At 39.8% G+C, this 18,392-nt stretch overlaps 1 protein-coding gene across 6 annotated transcripts in view; it reads left to right on the forward strand.

Annotated features, from left to right (window-relative positions):
• Nucleotides 1-18,392, forward strand: part of BACH2 (BTB domain and CNC homolog 2) — a 258,650-nt gene that overhangs the window by 160,267 nt on the left and 79,991 nt on the right. The window contains exon 1 of one of the 6 annotated variants that reach the window (XM_050949252.1): nucleotides 9,930-10,029. The exons of the other annotated variants lie outside the window; for them this stretch is intronic. The gene's annotated coding sequence lies outside the window, so the exon portion shown is untranslated. Of the gene's footprint in view, nucleotides 1-9,929; nucleotides 10,030-18,392 lie in introns of those variants that run through there. 6 annotated transcript variants of the gene reach the window in all.

Consider the following 18,392-nt stretch of genomic DNA (forward strand, 5'->3'; position numbering starts at 1 on the left):
ATGATTCTTGAAATGTGAGTAAAGATGCTCCTGAATGTTTGTCTCTTTATGAAGCCAGTTTCTCCTTCAGAGCCTTTTCTCACTTAAGAAGCTATGTAACTCCAAGAAGTATAGAGGATGTGGTATAGTGCAAGCACTTAAAGCCACACACAGTTGTTCCATGGATTATTGATGCTGTCTGGTGTGGGGGTGGGGGAGGGGGGAGTTATTACACAATATTAAATCAGCTCACCCTTCTCTTAGGAGCAGAACTGTGTTGTGTGTCATTATTACTCTACGCTTACCTCCTCATCTCTGCCTATTTATTTAAATGCATATTTCTGTTGTAGCATCTGTACACATCCATTGTAGTACCGGCTGATATACAGTACAAAAGGCAAGAAAGTTGATGCAATAATCAAGGTTTTAAGTACTTCAAGTGGGAATGGGCAAAATTTCAGGAGTAATTAGCTTCTGTGGTAGTAGTGTTTTCTGCAGGGAATTACATTACATCTGTTATAATTATCTATGTGTCTTAATCCTGTAGGTGACCAGAAGCTGACAAACAGGGGAACATTTGTTGTCATTTTTTTTATGGATTCTCCCTATTTGATACAGATGTAGAAATGTTTTCTTTCTGCTGCTAAGCCTGGTATAGATGAGGTCATATCTAATTGCTTTGAAGAAAATGCCAGGAAAGTCTGTATCATATGCTGAGATCTCTCTCACTTGATTCAGTGCTTTCCGATGAGCATGATACAATATTTACTTTTCTGTAGATATTGCTCAGATGATATTTTTAGTAATGGCAGGTAGGATGCATTGTACAAGAGTCAGTAAACACTGTAGTTGTCTTCATTTTTTTTTAAATGTGGTAATACCGTATTTTCTCCTGGAAGTAGGAAGGATCCTTTCTAGTGTTACCACTTCCCTGTTTAATCTGCCCACATTTTCTTGTATAGACTGTCCAAACTGAACAGTCGCAGGTGAAGGACTTGAATTGAAATTACTATCAGAGAATGTACTAGACTAGTTCTTCGGTTGAAGGTCGGTAACCTGTTAGGATGTACTGCAGGTCACTGACATCCGGAAATCAGCAAGACTCGCTATTAAATCTCCCTTTCCTTCCCATGGCAAACGCATCTGCAATCAGGAACTTTTACCAGCAGAATTTTTCATAAATTCATTAAATTTGTGCTTAAGTTCCTGGCCTACCAAGCCAAGCTGAAGTGCCCAAGAATGATCTTCTAGCACACAAAGATTTACTTACTATAACCACCCCTGCCTTGTTGCACCTTGTCGTGGACTGGAGCTGCTGTGAAAAGGTGCAAAAGGAGGTGGTGGCAGATCATACTGAGGCTGTGATGCCCCTCCCACACGCTCGTACAGAATGGCAAAGGCTTAGAAATGCTACCCAGTGATACAGTATGATCAGACTCTGACTTACCAGTTGATTATTAGCTCACACCTTTTATGTGCTGGAAGTATAGAATTGGCCGGTCATGTGCTCATTATTACATTACTTGAATAATAGAAAACATTAGCAATGGAGATGTACTATAATGATGTATCTCTGCTCTGTTGGTTTCGCGTTTAAAGCATTCAGTTAAGGAATGCTTTAGAGGTTATTGCTAATGGATGAATCTTCAGGAAAATTGGAATTTTCAAATAAGATTGACATTTGGAGTGAGAAATATAAATCTAATGAGAGTATTTCAGTAGAGGTTTGTAATTAGGGATGAATGGAGTAAATTTGTACATGCACTCTACAAAAGGACACAATGAAAGGTGAAATTGCACACTCTGCAGTGAATGAGGGATGAAAGCCAATGTATCAGTGTCATAGCATGACAGTGTAGAGAATAAATGATACTGTCACTGAGTGCTGCAGAAGGTATCAAGGGAATTCCACTCCAGTAAATTACATTACTTAGACAGATCTGAAGGCATTGTGTCTGAATGTGTGCAGGGAAAAAAGGTTGTCAGCACAAAGCAGAAGATATTACAGAACAACTGGCTGCAGGGTTGGAAATAAGTGGGTTTTTTGAGGTACTGTACAGGCTACTTTCCTGTTCTAATCTTTTTGCTGAACATAACCCCATGTCCGCACAAACATCTACTAGCTGCTGCTGTTTCATTGCCTTACCTTAGGCTGAGAAAATATACTTCCCAGCTTTCTCCAAAATTGTCTCTTAATGCCATTTCTTGAATAAGTTGACAGAGCTGCTTTAAGATAAGGCCAGCACTTCCCCCAAAGTTTACATGCATCATTTCTGTGGCGCAGAAGTCTGCTTGGGTCTTCTAGTAAAATGTTAACAACTTTGTATTGCTTAATTAGGTCTTTTCCACCTGCCTGCTCATTAAAACTCTCATTGAATGTATCTGCTGTAAACAGTAACTTGGGAGTACACTCAGTAACTCCTCTCCAGCATTCTGATGCGCATGTTACCTCTGATGTGAAGCTACCCTCCCAAATAGCAGAACAATGTCCACACAGCACAACTCAGCTAACAGTTTTCTATTTGTTACTGAAATATATTCATCATTCTTCACCTGTAATTATGGTTTTAAGCTGTGTAAATATTAGCCAAGTTATTTGGCAAAACTGAACTGCACTACCTGTAAGAACCGGGTCTGAGAGGGAATTACAGAGAAAGAAATAAGCATTTAAGTTTAATAATGTACTTTTTTAAATGGCATGAAAAAACCCAGAGTCATTTATAACATGGCACAATTAAGCAGAGGTAAATGCATTACTTAAAACAAATCAAACAACAAACAATTTGTATAATAAATGTGTCAAGCATTATTTGACCAGCTCTAATAATAAGGACCAAATTCATCATTTGCATTCATGTATCCCCCATTGGCTTCTGTGGAGGTTGTATGGCTATGACTGCAAAGCAGAATTCTGCCCTAAAAATTCATCCATAAAAGTACAACATAAAAACCACAGAACATGTCAAAGAAAAAGCAATGGAGCATCATTACAAAGAAGGTGCCCTACATGGGACATGACACTAGTTAAATTAGTAGGTGAAGCTAGTCAACACAGCATATTGTAGAGGTGAGAGGGAGGGGGCAAAGCATAAATACATCTAATCTGAATGTTTGTCTCGTTGGAATAACATTTTTTATTTTATACTAATATGTATTGCTTTGTATCTCTGTATCTGCATGGATAGATGTATACAGTTGTACATGCGGCAGAGGTGCTGGGACTAGATAACGTGGGGTGCTGCAGCAGCCCTGGGCTTGAAGTGGTTTCCATTATGTACAGTTTGGTTCAATGGCTCTCAGCACCCCCACTACACAAATTGTTCCAGCACCTCTCGTATGTGACCTCTGTGTTGTTCTGTATGTCTATAAAAATGTTGTACTTTAACATGCCTCACATACGGTATTTTAGCTCCAGAAAGCTGCCATTTTTGGATACTGTACATATTTATATTTTTGCAGAGGTCCATAAGAAGTAAGCTTCCAAATAAAACATTTTTCTATCACGCAATTTCAATCTCATGAAGTAATCCTTCCACATTTTAAAATGTGGCTTATACCCAATGTAGTCTTTGCATTCTGTTATGCAAAGCAATCCTCATCCTTCATTCTCTCTAAAATCCTTTGTTCCTGCCTCCATAGCTACATATGCTGTGGTGTTTTCCTCTTTCTGGAGCTGATCCTGAAGCCCTTACTCACATGAGCAGTCCTACAGAAGTCCTCAAGGTGAGTAAGGGCTGCGAGACTGGACCCTAAATACCACTGTTGTGGAGGGTGGGGTAGAGAGAGAACTAAAGTGAATGTGTGCCTTAAGAAGAAAGAAACTAACAAGTATTCCTCTGACTTAAGAAAATGTTCGCTTCCTGAGAGAAATTGAGCACGTTGAATCATCTTTGGATCTCACGCTAAATTATTTTGTTCTGTAAATGGTTCCATACCCTTCCTCCTGCTCTTAAAAAGGCTGCTGCTATTGTATCTTGTATAAAGGATTTATAAATAAATATGCCTTGTGGAAGAAACTGTCTGTAGTTAATTGAACTCAGCCCTCTAACAGTTCAGTATTGTAATCTTATTACTAACACTTTTGGTGATGCAGTACCATGAAATTTGCCTTAACAGAAACTTGTCTATAAGCTTTGATTTATTTTTTAAAAAGTCGACCCATAATATTAGTGTTACTCTTACATATATCATTATATGTTGTTAAACTGACGATTGATGTGTAAAAACTGACATTTGCATGAAGTTCCCAAAACTGCAGTAGAAGAAACTTTTGTTCTGACTTGGTAAGGAAAAAAATGCAAAATAACACTAGTCCTAACAGCAGAGATGTTCGTATAAAGACACGTTCTGAACAATAAGGTCATTTATTCATGTATGACATAAGTATGTAGGAATTTAAATTATGAGAAATCTTGTGAAATGCAGTAAAATGCACACCACTGGCATTGTGAAGTTCCCCATCTATAAAGCCCTATTCTCAGGAAAAGCAGCTTTACTTTTGCTTTGAGAAGCCATTATCATAAGTCACTCTTTTTAAAACACTTTTCTCACTGCAATATTAAAGTAATTTTATATCCTAAGAGCAGCTCTTTCGTAGGGCAAAATGGGTGGGAGGGCTGTATTTTAATGTGGTTTATAATGCTTCTCACAACCCCAGCTTCCCCAAAATCAGGAAAACCATCTCACTCTTAGGCTTTTCTCTTCTAAATTATTTTTACTTCCCCGCCCCACCGAGACCCTTTTTAGAATGTCCATGTGTTTAAATTCCTTATTCTTTCTCCAGACACCCTTTCTGGATTCCACAAAAAATAGTGTTGAAGGGAGAGGGGGGGATTATTAAAGGCTTAAGTTAATTTTTTTTCTTTTTCAGGTTGTAAGGGAGATGTTACTACTTCAGGGAGGCAGTGTTGTCTACTGATAAAACTGGAGATCTGGCCTTTACACTCAGTTCTACCACAGCCTTTCTGTATGACCTCACACAAGGTTCTTAACTACTCTCCGCATCTGTTTCCTCATCTGTAAAATGGGGATAATAATGCCCACCAACCTTAAAGGAGCATTTTGGGAGCCAAAAGGAAAATGTGCTATATGAGCCTAGTAGCACAATTATACAGGACAGGATGTTAACAAGGCATTAACAGTATGGCAAAATCCCTGGCCTGAGAAGTCCACAACCTATAGAGTCACAAGCAGGGAAAACAGAGTGTTGAGGCAATATGAAACAAACTCAGTGTCTCTCTAGTGGTCACTACAGCTGGATTGCTTAATGGGACAGATGGGTTTTCGGGAGGTTATTTGAAGGAAGAAGGCGAAGGTTCTTAGCACGTGGTAGTTGGCAGTCTGTTGAAGCATAAGGCATAGCACACAAGGACACACAAAGTCAAGAGTTACAGAAGAGGACAATGAGAACAGTGTGGAATAAGGGCAGGGGATAGGGAGTGCCAGGATAATGTAGAAGGCGGTAAGGCCATAGACATAATCACGGACAGGGCAATGTGTATATAGAAGGTACCTCGGTTCTTTGGAAATGGCGTGGCAGAGCACTGAAAAGATTTTTGATGTCTTGGACCATTTCTCAAGCACTGATTGCTGTGCTTGTGCTGCAAATGTAAGCCTTCATCATAGTAAGGCTGGGTACTGTAGTTGTCTGGAAGTGACAAAGATCTTTCTCAGAGATGACTGAGATTAATCTATAATGGTGCTAAAGTATTTGCAAATGCATATGCAACATCATTACAAAATCTTCATGACCAGAGAAATGTTTCATCCCTATCTCTGTTGACACAAAAGATTGCCTACTGATAATTGCTTTCCTTAAGAGTCTGATTATATGCCAGAAATGAGAGCATTCTATGTTAGGTCATCTTTAATTATGCATGTACCAGCTGTCAGCTCTAAATCAGGAGATTAGTTTTCTCTTTGGATTTAGTTTAGGGAAAAGAAGAGATCTTTCAGCTAGAGGAATATACTGTTGTAAACAATAGCTGTATACTAGAGTTTTAAAGGAATCCTCTTGATCCTCCCTGGTTGTTAATAAGCTATTGGTACATCAAATATTTTACATATTGGTAAAAATATTTGAAATGTTGCCTGAGCTAGATTGTGATCTTCAGGGAGAGAGGATTTGGGTCCGTCTTTTGCATTTCCTAATTTTTCCTTTTCACCATTTTATATGCACAGGGTGGGCAGAGATATGATGTGAGTAGGAAAAGTATTAGTGCACTGGTGATACTGGTTCCATTAATCATTCGATTGTAAGCCTCTTCCTTCCAGTTTTATTATTTATTTCACTCCAGCAATGTGGTGCTAAAATAATGCTATAAAGGCAGGCCCTGCCTAACAAAGTTTACAATCTAGAAGACCGAAAAATGAGGCGGGGATGCGGGGCTTCGCAGTAGAAGTCACAATTGAAGAAGAATTTCAGTGAAGAGACAGATGAGGCCTGGGAGACTGAGATTGGGAGGATATTTGATGTATAAATGGTATGGTGTTACAGTACCTCCTTATAACCTCCTCTTAAAAATACTTCGGGGCTGAAACTTTTTATAGTTTGTTTCAGGGAAACATGAATTCTCTGGGAAGTTTGAAGGCATTTTTGATTAGCAGGGAGTTTGGGTTAGTTAGTTTTGGTGGTTGGTTTTCTATGTTATAGAAATGTAAATAATGAATCTGCCATTTTATGTTCAGTACATACTGAGGTGGGTTCTGGGCAGAAATGGAGAGAAGGTTGCTCTCTGCTCTTAGTTTCAAATACCAAGGGTTTAGTTACATTATAAAGTTTTAAGCAGGTAGAGTTCTCACTCTTCTCAAACACAGTACATCAATGTATCTGTAGGATCATAGAGTCATGGGACTGGAAGAGGGACCTCAAGAGGTCTTCTAGTCCAGTCTCCTGCACTCAAGGCAGGACTAGGTATTATCTAGACCAGGAGTCGGCAACCCCTGGCACGCAGCTCGCCAAGGTAAGCACCATGGCGGGCCAGGCCAGTTTGTTTACCTGCTGCGTCGGCAGGTTCGGTCGATTGCGGCTCCCACTGGCTGTGGTTTGCCACTCCAGGCCAATGAGGGTGACGGGAAGCCATGGCCAGCACATCCCTGGGCTCACACCACCCACAGCCCCTGTTGGCCTGGAGTGGCAAACTGCAGCCAGTGGGAGCCGCGATCGGCCGAACTTGCCGATATGGCAGATAAACAAACTGGCCCGGCCCGCCAGGGTGCTGACCCTGGCGAGCCTCATGCCAGAGGTTGCCGACCCCTGTGCTATGCTATGTCCTTTGTCTCTCATCTGTTTTAAATTGTGTGTGTTTTTCAGATTGTCTTATACTATGAGTTTATACAGTACCTCACATCTTGGCTTGGGCTTCTAGGCTTTACTATATTACAAATAAATAATAAGCCCTCTATTATTCACAGTATGAGTCACCTCTTTTTTTGTCTATTAACAACATGGATACTGGACATGTCTTTTTTCAAAGAACAAAATTGTTTTCCATCATTTGTTCACATACTGCTTTATTGTAGGATTGTTCACATATCCTGGACTGTTAGCGATGACTTTTTTTAAAATTATGATCATTGACAAATTACATACCTTTAATTCTCTTGTAACTGTTTACAAAATGTATCTCAGATTTTGGGCCTTTCTAATCATAACATTATCTCTTTAAGAATTGTGGTACATTTTGTTTTTCTAATGTTGAAATTAGTATTACATTTTTAGATTGATTCCACTGTGAAAAGAAGGGCATAGCTTCTGGAACTAGGTGTGCTGCCACCCCACATCCTGCATTATATACAGCGTTTGCAGTTTAGTTCAGTGGCTCTCAGCATCCCCACTATACACATTGTTCCAGCACCCCTGGAGAGGGGTAGTCCAGACTACTGCTCTAAACAATGGGACTGGGGAAAACTGAGTTCAGTTCTTCATTATGCCGCAGACTTCCTGTGTGACCTTAGGAGAGTCATTCTTTATGCCTCAGTTCCCCATTTGTGAAATGGGGATTTAGTAATTCTCTGCCTCACAGACTGTTATGAGAATTAAGCCATTAAAGTGAGTGAGCTTCTCAGATATTGCAGTGATGGGAGCCATATGAGAACCTCAGATAGACTTTGCAATCTCTCCAGGACAGGACAGTTGTCAAAAGAGCACTGTTGAAGCAATGGTAAATAAATACAACCTTCTTGAAAAGTTCATGTGGGCAATCAGAGCAGGAAAAGTCATTTTCTTTTGCCCTATGGTTGCAGTGCATTTGTGGAGTGATTTCAAGGAAACCTCTCAGTAACAGGAAACTGTTACTGCAGGTATTCGATGAATAAGCTGTGTAGCTTTGCTTTGTTTCTTGTGCCTCATTCAAAAGTCTACTTAGTAAATACAAGAACATGTCCATAATTAGTCAGATTTAGTTTCTTTTCCCAATGGTAATGTGTTAGTAATTTGTATCTTAAAAAAATGGGACGGGAAAGCAGAAGTATACTTTTTTCACCTAAACAGGATGGATTGCCAGAGTTTAACTGTGTTAATAAAACAAGACATTTGACTTAGTAGTGACACACCCTGAAATGTTCAGTAGCAGATCCATTTGTTTTAAAAACAACCCCTCTTATTTTTAGGACAGTTGTTCTCATCACAAATACCACCAGCTGGCTCTAATTGGTAGCCGAAGAAAATAAATGCCTTTGGAAACATCACTACCTTCCTACCCTTGTTGGTCCATCTATGCAGGTTGAAGTACACCTGCAGCACAACGTGGGGAAGCTTGCAGTGATGCTGCTATTTCTGTGGATCCTAGAACTTCAGCCTCCAGGATTCTTGATCTCAGTGTAGTATCTTAGGGGAGCAGTGAACATTCTCATGCTTTTATATGCACGTGATTGCCAGTTCATACCACATCTTATTTGTCTGAGGCGGTGCATAGTTCTTTAAATGCAGTAGCTTAGTGAGGCAGTGGAAATTCTCCTGTGCAAGTGCTCATAGGTTTGAATTCTGTCTTATCGCTCACACGAGGTGAATGCTTCCTTACAACTTCCCTAAACGCTGCTTACACTTAAATGTATCATCAGCCAAACCCTCTGTTGCTACAGCATTATATTTTCCCCCTCAAAACTTTGTACAAATCAGTTAGTTTTTAATTTGTTTTCCCAGCTACTTAGTTTGTCACATTAGTTGAGTGGCATCCTGTTTCACATGATATATGAGATAATATATGAGTTATATTCCACTCTACTTAGCAAAATGTTAGAATGGCTGCTGGCAGCCTTAGTTTTCTGAAAGAGTAATTAGCAAGTTGAATTACTTGTATGGACCTACTAGCCTGAGTCCGCATTTTCTAGCTGTCTGTAAATTAGCAACTAGTACAGGCTTTTCAGAATTTAGCATATGATTAATTAGTTACTACACTAAAAAAAAAGAACATTCATAAAAATATGTCCAATGAAATTAGGGCTACAGTGTCTCATTTTTTAACTTAGATATCAATTCCTTTGTCAAATACCATAGTTCATGAAGAAGTTAAATATTAATTTTTGTGAGGAGGTGGACACTTTTAGTATGGAGGATGTCAAGCTGATACTCTAATAATAAACATCGTAGTAAGTTTCTCATGCCTCCATATCCATTAATCCTCATACTGCTGGATATAAGTCACCTTGCAGGAAAATAGAACCATGAAAACATTTTATGTTAGCTGTTCAAATTATGATCCAATACTTTATGCACCTCCTTGTATAGACCAATACATTGCAGTTTTCTTCATACCTTTCTGTATGCTGGAATTTCAGTCAGTCCCTTTAGTCTTCTGTAGCAGATCATTTAAAAGTGCTGTGCCCCCATGGATTTTGCAAACAAAGGCCTCATGCAATCAAAGAAGACTGAAGCGGCAGCGGATGAGCTGATCGCAGTCGTGGCTTTTTTTTTTTTTTTTTTTCTTTGCTGCTTGGGGCGGCAAAAACCCTGGATCCGGCCCTGGCCAGAGTTGTGAGGGCAGACGAGAGGCATGAAAAGAAACCAAGCTGGAGACATTGGTTGGTGCTGAGCAACGTCGGGCCTCGAAGGTGAGATCCTTTGGTTCTGGCTGGCCGTATATTTGGGCTGCTTGACCTTTTTATTTTGGAGCTTATTCTTTTGTGTTCTTCTGTTCCTTCACCTCTTCTCTCTCTGCCTCTGCCTCTGCCTCCCACTTGTCACCCACCATGCTTCCTTTTCTTGTTGGTTTTATCTGTTGCCATTGCCTCCTTAACCGCTTTGCACCTTTCTGCAAATGATCTCTATTGCATCTTAACTCTCCAGCATGATGCTTTTTTGACCTCCACAGCCTCCTTTCGCCCACCCATCTCATTTGATGCTACTCTTTCTCCCCCATCTACACCCCTTCTCTTCCTTTTCTTCCTCATTTCTGACAACATTTCTCTCAACGTTATCCCCTCACTGTCTGCCTCCCAAGCCCTCCATCACTGGCATCACTCTAAGCAACATTATTTTTCTCTGCTGCCTACCCTTTACCCCCTCTCTGCTCCCTCCTGCTCCACTCCTAATACACTGGCTGAAGTATGTAATTCATTATCTTCTGATCTTTTCTTTTCTTTCATTGGAAATAGGCTTTCTGTTCTGATTCATCTTCCATAGCTGCTCTCACCCTCAGCTCTGTCTCCTCTCGCACCTTACACCCCGGCCCTGGAGGCTACAATGGCAGAATTTGGCTCCTGCTCTCAATCTCCTGTCACATCCAACCTTCCTTTTTCCCTATACCCCTTCTCTTTTGAAATACACTCCAGGCATCTCTTTTCCCTTTCCCTTCACTGTGGCTGTCACCTGCTGTTTCCCAGATTCCTCATTTTGCTTCCTATGTCTGGCGTAGAGCTTGGTTCTCCTCCTACCTCTGGTCTCTGCTGACTTCAGACTCCATGCTGATGTCCTCTCTGGCTCTGTTCCCTTGCCTTTTCCCTTTTGACAGTCAGCCCTGGAGTAATGAGAATGTTAACATGTAAATCCCTAAGAAAAAAAGGGCCATATCCCCTGCTCGTGTAAATCTGTGTTGCTCTACTGATAGATATGGCCCTATTTCCAGAGACCATAGCTTTCTTCTATCTGAAAAACTTATGCCAGACACTGTGGGCAGCGCCGGAAACAAATAGTAATGCATATCTCCCACGTTATTAAAACAAAGGAAAAAGCACAGGTACGTTTCAAGTCAGTATTTCTAAAAAAATAGAATTCAGTATGTTATGATGATGGTGAAAAAGAATAACGTCATTCAGTACAAATTAGTGAATATCTCCCTTACTTTGCCATTCAGAAAATTTTGTAAAAAAGTTATGCCTAAAGGTATTTTTAAAAGCTATTTATTTCTACTATTAGAATTCTTGAAATAACCATACAGATATGTGGCTATGCTGACCTGATCTTGACTTCTGATAAATATGAATTAACTGACTCTGTATCTACAAAACGTGAATTGTGCTAATGGCAAAGTCTCTATATTGAATCTGACTGGAAAACTGTCTGTCTTTTCACAAAAATAATATGTTGCATATATAGTAAAGTTTATGGAAAGATATTGTATTTGTAACTTTTTTTTCACTTTTTTTGGGGGGGGTGTCTTATGCAACAGTACTATCTTTCTTGTTACAGTCCTAGCAACATAGTACATCAAAGATGTAGTCACAGGGAAACATTTGCATTACAGCCTTCCTTGTGTTTGTTTGGTATGCCATTTTTCATACAAGTGGAGGAAAAAAGCAGATTTTAAATCTTTACAGTCCGGACAGATCGCTCTCTCTCTTTAAATTTATACTGAGAGACAAAATTTTTGTTGATCACCTGAAGTTGCCATCTGGGTTGGTCCCAGTGGCAAGAGAAATACTTTGGAGCTTTACCATCTGTGGGATGTATTGATTGCCCCTTTATCTGCTGTTTGTATTATATTGTGTAATTAATAATACTTAGGAATATACTTCAATTAGCTTCATCTGAAATCCAAATCAGAGCGCTTCATACCTTCCTCACTTTGCACATAAACATGTAAATCACTAATGGAAAAACAGAGATCTATTTCACCCCAAATTACGTATACTGTAGAATTATGAATCCACTTGTCTCCATGATCGTAGGGATTGATCCTGGAGGATGTTGAGCTCCCTCAATTTCCACTGATGTCAGTGGGAGTTGAAGGCACTCAGCATCTTGCCAAATCAGGTCCATAATGTGCCAGTGTAAGTCAGCACACGGTATAAACGTCACGGCGCTTTTTACTGTACAGCCACTGTGTAATGTATTAGACTTTTGCATATCGTAACAGGAGATCAAAAACTATTTTTTATTTAGTACCAACCATGTGCTCTGTGTTGAACAATGCATGAAAAATACTATATTTTTAAACTGTAGGGACATGAATGAGAGTATTTTCCATGGTGTACACATGTGAATTCAGTTTTTAAATACAGTTACTATAAGTTGTAAGTAGGGCTGTCAAGCGATTAAAAAATGAATCATGAATTAATTGCACAGTTAATAATAGAATGCCATTTATTTAAATATTTTGGATGTTTTCTACATATTCAAATATATGGATTTCAATTATAACACAGGATACAAAGTGAACGGTACTCACTTTATATTTACTTTTTAATAAAAATATTTGCACTGTAAAAAACAAAAGAAATAGTATTTTTCAGTTCACCTAATACAAGTACTGTAGTGCAATCTCTTTATCATGAAAGTTGAACTTACAAATGTAGAATTATGTACAAAAAAAAACTATTCCAATGTAAAACTTTAGAGCCTACAAGTCCACTCAGTCCTACTTCTCGTTCAGCCAATCGCTAAGAGAAATAAGTTTGTTTACATTTATCGGAGATAATGCTGCCCGCTTCTTGTTTGCAATGTCACCTTAAAGTTCTCATGGCACTGTTGTAGCCAGCGTCGCAAAATATTTAAGTGCCAGATGTCCTAAAGATTCATATGTCCCTTTGTGCTTCAACCACCATTCCAGAGGACATATGTCCAGGCTGGTGATGGGTTCTGCTTGATAACAGGCCAAAACGCGTGTTCATTTTCATCATCTGAGTCAGATGACACCAGCAAAAGGTAGATTTTCTTTTTTGGTGGTTCAGGTTCTGTAGTTTCCACATCAGAGTGTTGCTTTTTTAAGACTTCTGAAAGCGTGCTCCACACATTGTCCCTCTCAGATTTTGGAAGGCACTTCAGATTCTTAAACCTTGGCTTGAGTGCTGTAGCTAGCTTTAGAAATCTCACATTGATACATTCTTTGTGTTTTGTCAAATCTGCAGTGAAAGTGTCCTTAAAATGAACATGTGCTGAGTCATCATCCGAGAGTGCTATAATATGAAGTATATGGCAGAATGCTGGTAAAATAGAGCAGGAGACATACAATTCTCCTTTAGGAAGGAGTTCAGTCCCAAATTTAATTAACCCATTTTTTTTTTTAACAAGCGTCCTCTGGAGCGATGGCCGAAGCATGACGAGGCATATGAACCTTTAGCGCATCTGACACGTATAGATCTCACAAAGCCAGCTACAACAGTGCCATGTGAATACCTGTTCTCACTTTTAGGTGACATCGTAATTAAGAAGTGGGCAGCATTATCTCCCTTAAATGTAAACAAATGTGTTTCTCTTAGTGATTGGCTGAACGAGAAGTAGGACTGAGTGGAGTTGTAGGCTCCAAAGTTATGAATTGTTTTGTTTTTGAGTGCACTTATGAAACAAAAAAATTCTACATTTCTAAGTTGCACTCTCACGATAAAGAGATTGCATTCTAGTACTTCTATGAGGTGAATTGAAGAATACTATTTCTTTCGTTTACCATTTTTACAGTGCAAATATTTCTAATAAAAATAATATAAAGTGAGCAGTATACACTTAGTATTCTGTTTTGGAATTGAAATCAATATATTTGAAAATGTAGAAAAACATCCAAAATATGTAATAAATTTCATTTGGTATTCTGTTTAACAATGCAATTAAAACTGCAATTAATTGTGATTAATTTTTTTTAGTTAATCGCATGAGTTAACTGCAATTAATCAACAGCCCTAGTTGTAACAAAAGGAAAACAAGGGTACTACAGTTAAATTTAATGAGGCTGGTGATAAGGTTACGCTTCGAAACAAAAGGCCCCAGCTATAGAATCCAATATCTCAAATGACTAGTCTCAGTTAATGTCAAATTCTTAACCTTTTAATACTCTTTTATAGACACTTCCTAAATAATCATAATGGGCAAAGGCACCTGTATTTGTACTTTACAGTGAAGAATGCTTTTAACAGTAGAATGAAAGTAAAAAATTTTATTACCCAGTAATCACATGGCTTCTCCATTCAAGAAAGAGTAGGCACATGGAACTTTCCCCATTTAGAAACCAGTGATTTTTCCTTATTAGAACTAGCACTGCTTAAACTCCTAGCTCTTTTCCGTTGCACAGAAGCTCACATGTGCCCCTCAGGATCTTTCCCATATTTTTTTCATCTCTGTCCATGCCTTGAGTTTTTTCCCCCACACAGTTCTCTACCACAGGTGTGGATACTAAACTGGCATATTTATCCTCAGGACAGGAACAAGCTGAGTTGGACCCTCCTAAATACACAATATTCACCCCTTTCTTTGCCTCTTGGCTTAATTTAAATTTCTATAGTTTATCTTTATTTATTATTTGTGTTACTATAGCACCTAGGAGCTCTAGCCATGTCCTTGCTACTAGCGATATTTACAGGCAAGGTGCACAAGGAGAATGAAAATCTGGCCATTTTGACAAATTCATGGCTGGTCTATACTACAAAGTTAGGTTGGTTCGAAGCTGTCAAAATGCCCAGATTTTCTTCCTCCTCCTGCACCTTAGAATGTAAGCATCTGCCGAGTCATGGAGAAAATGAAAAACTTGCAAAGCCTTCCAAAGCATGCTAACAAGGAAAGGTTTATTCTAAGTGATGCAGATCTTCTCATGAGTGGAAATCTAGTAGGAAAAAGCAAAGAATTCTGATTAACTTTATAGCCCTGGTTGCGTCATCTAAAGATTTACTCTCAAGGCCAGTATCCAAAACTTTTACCAGTTTAACAAAACCAGTTTTAACACTAGCTGGAGTCCTAGTAGACCAGGTTTAAGTGGACTGAATAATTTCTGTTGAACTAGTTACCACCTTAAGATTGTAAAGCCAGTTGGAATTTTTGGCAAAATCTACCTACTGTGGACTCAGTGAGACTCAGTCCCGAAATCTATGGCTACTGCCTTAATTATGAAAAAAAAAAATTTCAAGTGAGTAGAGAAAATCATCTTATCCATTGAGGCTCCCTGTGCAAAGGAAATGTCATCAGCACATGGACATTCGAAAGAGAATTTCAATCATGAAGCCTTCTATTTATGTTGGAAAGTGCTGAGCAAGCAAATAGTGGCCTTGTATCCATGGGGAACGAGACACCTCTATTTTCAGAAGGAGAAACCAGGAAGCCAGAGCTTTAGAAACTCTACCATATATATGACCCTGCAAACAACTGTGTGCCTTCCCTTTCTTCACATTAATCAAAACAGACAGGCGGGACCAAAGGGAATATGAACAATTTTCTAAATGCCTGCAGAGTTACAGTGAAGATAAAAAACTTGCAAAATAGTCTAGAAGACATTTATTCTGAGTGATGCAGATTCTTCTCATAAGAACTATATAATATGTCAAAAAGGAGCAAGACATGGTCATCCTCATAGCTCCCTAACAATAGAGATTGTTGTAACTAATGAGCATGTTCTTGGGGCCCTGTATGCTCCTACTGCAGGACCTCGTCAACCAGGGGTCCAGTTTTGTATACAGACCTGGAAAACAATATTTGATTAACTGTGTAGCGAAAAGTGAAAATTAACCTGGAAAAAGCAGTAACAGTCCACTCGTTTCCTTCAGAAAGCGTCTACCAACAAGAACTATTATAGAAATTGGTTCAGTTTTAAGCACTGATAATATCCAAAATATTCAAGTACAAATCCTCAAAATTGAACCCTACTGGAGTTGGTACAGGTTGGGCTTAATCTGGAGCTAAAACCCAAGGAAACAGTAATAGAGTTTATCTAGGTAATCTGTTGTCCTTAATTTGTCATGTGAAAGGGTTGCTGAAAGCAGCACAACAATCCTGCCTGTCACCTGCTCATAATTTCCAGCCTGGACCCTAAACTTAGTTTTGTCAGTTCTATACTTAGTATTGTCTGCTCTTTCAACCTCTTTGGTCTGTTTATATCTACAGTAACGCCTCACTTAAAGTCTCCCGGTTAGTGTTGTTTCGTTGTTATGTTGCTGATCAGTTAGAGAACATGCTCGTTTAAAGTTGCACAATGCCCCCTGATAACGTCGTTTGGCAGCCACCTGCTTTGTCCACTGCTTGCAGAAAGAGCAGCCCATTGCAGCCGGCTGGTGGGGGCTTGGAAACAAGGTGGACTGGCAGCCCCCTATTAGCTCCCTGCTCCCCTAAGTTCCCTGTGTGGCAGCCGCCCAGCAGGCTATCAGTTGCCAGCAGTTAAGCAGTCCCTCGCCCCACTGCCATGTGCTGCTTCTGCCTTGGAGCTGCTCCCGGGAGCATCCTGCTTGCTGTGCAGGGCAGGGGAAGAAAGGGGCTAATGTCAGGGTGTCCCCCTGCTCCTGCCCCCCGCTTTCCCCATCTCTCTAGAGCAGGGTGCAGGACACGACAGGGCTCAAGACAGAGGTTGCTTCCTGGCAGCAGCTGCCGTCTCAGCTTGCAGATCTACTTTAAAAGGCAATGTACTTAGAGTAGGTCAGTGTACCTAAAGAGGCAATATGCATCTCTCTCTGTCTCTCTCACATACATGGTGTGTGTCTCCGTCCAACATGCTGTCTCCTCTCCCTCCATTTGTGCTGGCTTGTAGAGCACGAGGCTAGATTAACAACAACGTGTTAACCCTTGAGGGCTCAGCCGAGTGCTAGTTCATCATTTAGCAGCCAGGCATTCCCTGGGAAATATCCCACACTCTTCGACCCTCTGACTTCACCACCTCAACCAAGCTCCCCCATTTACATTAATTCTTATGGGAAAATTGGATTCACTTAACATCATTTTGCTTAGTCGCATTTTTCAGGAACATAACTACAACGTTAAGCGAGGAGTTACTGTACTCGCTATCAAATTGGCCTTCCTCATCGTAATCATAATGTCAAGAAGAATTTTGAAACAGGGATCCCTCTCTATAGTACCCTAGAGTTGCACATTCCACAGAGCCCTGAAGACTGACGCAGCATTCACCCCGAGTATGGCTCACTTTTTCAGGATGTTGTGCTTTTTTCATTCTCCCAAAAATAGCCTTATGAGATAAGATGGCACAGAAACGGGATATCAGAAGAGAGGTGAGGATACATATGTCGAAAACTGAAAAGTTCCGAAAATCAAACTCATGCGCTCTCTACCACTCTGTAGTGAAAGGAGAATCTCCAAATCCTCAGTTGTAAGGTAGATCGATGCTTGATATCTGAAGCATACAAAGCAAAAGGCAAGACTTTTCCTGAAAAGCTCACATATCTTCCATAGATCACTGGCTGCCTCCTGAGTGGAAAGAGCTCAGGCCTCTGATAGGTTCTTACAAAGCTGTCACCTGGACCTCAGCACACTTTGTTTTTCAAAGCATAGTAAGACTTACAAGCCTTAGCCAATGGAGTCTTCAGGAAATGAGTACTGGGATCTGTAGTACCTCATTACAAATTATAGTCCATATGGAACTTTGAAATGCATATAGTTAGATTTGTATTCCCTCGTAGGCATCTGCATTGTTGTAAATACCACACTGTAAGACATGGCAGATATGAGAGTTCTGGAGAGAGAGAAGAAATTATTTACCCGATTATTTTTTTTCACCAATTTGCTATGTCTGCCCATCCAATCTACCCAGTAAAATAATTCAACAGAGTGCCATGTGATCTCTCCCCAGTGCACTGAAACTTTTGATCATTTAAAAATACATATTTATATTGTTTTGTCTAACAGTCATCCTGGCACTATTACTGCTTTGGGCATACCCCACTCCGGACAGCTTCTGAGGAGGCAATGCTTAGCAGTAGTGTGATGGATCTGGTTTAGCCCCCAGTTGTCATAATCAGTGCACTGTTAAGGAGTAGCAGAAATGGGAACCGAGAGAGGAGACATTATAATAACATTTTTCTTCCCAAGTTTGTCACTTTCTACGTATATATTGTAACACTCGCTTATAGAATCACAAGGATTTATTGAAAACTGCATGTACCAACTCCAATGCGCACTGGCAGGAATGAACTTCCCACTAAAACCCACAGATCAGATATAACAAAATATCAAAGGCAACAACTTCATAATAAGATTAAAAATACCGCACCATCTACTGCTAGAGGTGCTGTCTGCACTGATCGTTAAAACTTCTCCCCTCCAGTTAAATAATAAC

This window comes from Gopherus flavomarginatus, chromosome 4 (genome assembly GCF_025201925.1).
Source record: "Gopherus flavomarginatus isolate rGopFla2 chromosome 4, rGopFla2.mat.asm, whole genome shotgun sequence".
Classification (NCBI taxonomy): domain Eukaryota; kingdom Metazoa; phylum Chordata; order Testudines; family Testudinidae; genus Gopherus; species Gopherus flavomarginatus.